Here is a 3999-nt window from a genome sequence, read left to right on the forward strand (position 1 = left end):
ATTTATATGATTTAGTAAGGTTTTGAGGTTAAAATGTGTGTTTTCAATTTTAATATGTATACGTATATATTTTTTCAACATATGAGAGACTGAATAGATGAAATAAGAAAGGGCTCAAAGGTGAGCCTTCACTTGGCTATTGTAATAGCAGATTGCCACACAGATTCTTAAGAAAGGAATGTTTCCAAGCAATTTGTGAGGCTTGATGAGAATTTCTCTATGAACTGATAGTAATCAGCTACTGCAAATGGTAATTGCCTTATGACCGCAAAGTGTCCTTGCTAAAAGTTGGCTGTTTGCCACATCCATCTGAATCTTCCATAAAGACACAATCAAGGACTGGTAATGGTTATATCCATAAACTATACATTGTTGGACATGATTCTTCATTTTCTTTATTTTCCTTTAGTTTGAGGTTTGATACAATTATAACAACCTGGTTTTCTTTTGAGATATAGCTGTCATGATTGGCCACTAGCCTTTAGACTTTTGACTGAAATGAGAATTTGAAAATAAGAGTGTATAAATGCTAACTAATTCTGTTTCTGGAAACAAGAGAATATATCTTTTTTAAGAAGTGTCTTGGTACAAAACAACTAAAATGTTTGATAAAATATGACATACTTTTAAAAGATATACTTTTAAAATGCACTACTGAGCAGATAATTATACAAAGGAAGCCTTAACAGGCTTCAAACTATGCAAAGGCATGAATCCATAAAGGTAAACAAGAGTTTCAGCCAGCACTGCTCCCCTAGGATTCTGTTGCTCCCTAATGACCTGGTAATTATGTTTTAATGGACCGTGGAGAGGCAGGAAAAAAAAAAGGCTTAAGGGCTCATGCAAGCTGGGAATTCAGATCAGAAACTTTCTCATAAATCTGGGACCGGCAAAAGTGAAACATCAATGAAAGTGAGAATTAAGAAAACACCAGTTTTGGGTCTGAATCTAGTGGACAAATAAAGATCTACAACTTTCCTCTAAGAATGTATAAACACAGGCCAGCCACAAAACAAGATTGGAAAAGAACGTAAAATTATAAATGTAGTCAAACAGATTCTTCAGTTTGAGATAGTTCCAGACTGATAGTAACTCAAGTAGTGAGTAAGACAACAACAATTCTTCACTTAATCCGGGTGTTCTAGTTATTTATTGATTTATAACAACTCACCTCAAATTTAGTGGTTTATAATAGCAAAGGTCATTTATTTTGCTTACAAATTTACAATTTTAGTAAGGCTTGTGGGGACAGCTTGTCTCTGCTTTTCACAGGCATCAGCAGGGGCAATTCAAAGACTGGGGTTAACTTCACATCTGAGGGCTGAAATTACCTGAAGGCTCACTCACTCAAAAATGGCAACTGAAGCTGGCTGTTGGCTGGGGGCCTCAGCGGGGCTGTCAGACAGAATACCTATACATGGCCTCTTCATGTGGCATTTTTGTGACCTAGCCTTGGGATCATGATTCCAGCTTTTTCATACTGGCCAACTGAATCAAAGATCCACCCAGGTTGAAGAGGAGGAGACATAGAACCCATCACTTGAACAGAGGAGTGTCAATGTCACCTTGTAAGCATAGCATGTCATTGTTGTTAGTTGACATAAAGTTGATTCTGACTCATGAGATATATAGTGGAAGCCATTTTTTGACAACATAATCTGCCATTCTCTTTCTTTTGGCTATGACAACTCATATGCCTCTTGCATAAAAATTATACTCATTCCCTCCCTCAATATTCCAATATTTATCTCACTAATACATCAATTCAAAGCCCTGGAGCTCATCAAATAAATAATATGCACATGTGATGTGTCTCTTTCATGGTAATTCTTCAGTAACAGCTCTTGAGGAACCATTACTATATAGTCCCTGTATGAAGAAAATGGTTAATGCCTTCAGGTGCTAATGGAAATGTTGGAGTTTTAAGTCCACTGAGTGGTGCCTCGAAAGAAAGGCCCAGCAATTTACTTCTAAAGTAGCAGCCATTAGAAATCCTAAGAAGCACAGTTCTGCTCTGAAACACATGAGATCACTCATAGGGTTGTCATGAATTGGAATTGACTTGATGACAACTGGTACTGGTAGTAGTAGGACACAGTAGAACTGCCCCATAGGGTTTACAAAGAGTGGCTGCTGGTGGATTTGAATAGCTGACCTTTTGGTTAGCAGCCAAGCTCTTAATCACTGTACCATCAGCATCAAATAATCACTCTAGACACTCCCACTTAAAACTATGGAAAATAGGAGACAAATCAAAATCATTTTGTCATAGCAATTCTGAAATCCAACTGGTCCCATGTTGCCAATTGCTTGTTTAGGGCTCCATTTCACTATCTGGAATTTCTTCATTGTGGCTCTTAGTCCCTCCCTTGAGACTTATGAGTCTGTCCTCTGAGGTATCTGTCTTTTTTCTATAATAGGTTGCCTACTTCTTGTCTGTAAAAGTTTGGGTATATAAACTTTTTGCCTCTTTGCACTTCAAATTAACTTTGCTACTGTCAGTACAAATTGGCATAATTTTTTTAAAGGCTAGGTGGACTTTCAGGGCATCAATTTATAATATACTCCATTAGACAATATAATAAACTTCATTAATCCCTTTGATAAAAGACTTTCCCTGCCTTTGTTTCCTGAGGCAAAACAAGGTTCTTAGAAGCCCTGTTTAACAAAGAGGGGAAGAGGGGATGCTAGGCAAGTCTCTAAGATCATTAGTAGAATTTTAGTCCTTCGGGAAGCTTTATAAGGTATCACAATCACTTATTTTTTAAGATAGGAATTTACAGTCACAAGCTTTGCTTTATCTTTACACTACGATTTTTGACAACACCTTGGATTCGATCTCTATCTGGAAGAAATTATTAATTTTAGAATTGTTTGCCATTTGAAGAGGATGGGGACCACAACAAAAGTTTTATTTTCAATTTCTTCAAGGCTTGACTCTTTTATAGTCATCACTACTTTATTTAATAATTTCTTAATTTATTATTTTCCTTTCTCATTTTATTATAAGCATCAGGTAGTAGACAAAGTTTACTTTCAAAATTCTGTCTGTAAATCTCATTAACTACAGCAATTAATTCATTAGGTGCATTTTTTCTTTTTCCTTTTTTTTTTTATTGTTGTGAAATATAAATAAGAAAACATTTGTCATTCCAAACACTTTATCAGGCACATTTTTAATTTTCCATGTTACTGCATAAGAAAGTGTTACTTAAATTTCTGCCATAATGTAAAGAGAACCCAATTTCATCAGTTTCCAATATAATTGCATTTTCTTTTTATCCCTATATGAGACCCTCCTCGAAACCCTCCTCTTCTGCACAATTCCTGGTTGCAAAACCAGTGACTCATATTTTAATTTGACTCCGGGTACTATAATCTGTATTAGTTATCTTCTGTAATATAATGAACAATCACAAGATCAGTGACTTAAAATGACAGCTGTTACTTATTTTACTCACAAATATATAATTTAAGCAGGACTTGGTTCAAACAGCTTGTCTCAGCTATACATATTACTAGCTAGGGTGACTAAAAGACCAAAGTTGAGTGAAAAACTAAGAGCTAAAATCATCACAAGTCTTTTTTGTAAGTGTAACAGTTGATTTTGGTTACTTGATAAAACCTCACGTGTGGCTATCACCCAGAACATTTACACATGCCTCATCTTGTGGTGGAAGACTCATTAACATCCTTCGTTATACAGATGACACAACCTTGCTGGCTGAAAGTGAAGAGAACTTGAAGCACTTACTGATGAAGATCAAAGACCACAATCTTCAGTATGGATTACACCTCATCATAAAGAGAACAAAAATCCTCACAAGTAGACCAATAAGCAACATCATGACAAAAGGAGAAAAGATTGAAGTTGTCAAGGATTTCATTTTACTTGGATCCACAATCAACACCCATGGAAGCAGCAGTCAAGAAATCAAAAGAAGCACTGTATTGGGCAAATCTTCTGTAAAAGACCTCTTTAAAGTGTTGAAAAGCAAA

The sequence above is a fragment of the Trichechus manatus genome, unplaced genomic scaffold (genome assembly GCF_000243295.1).
Source record: "Trichechus manatus latirostris isolate Lorelei unplaced genomic scaffold, TriManLat1.0 scaffold00357, whole genome shotgun sequence".
Classification (NCBI taxonomy): Eukaryota; Metazoa; Chordata; class Mammalia; order Sirenia; family Trichechidae; genus Trichechus; species Trichechus manatus.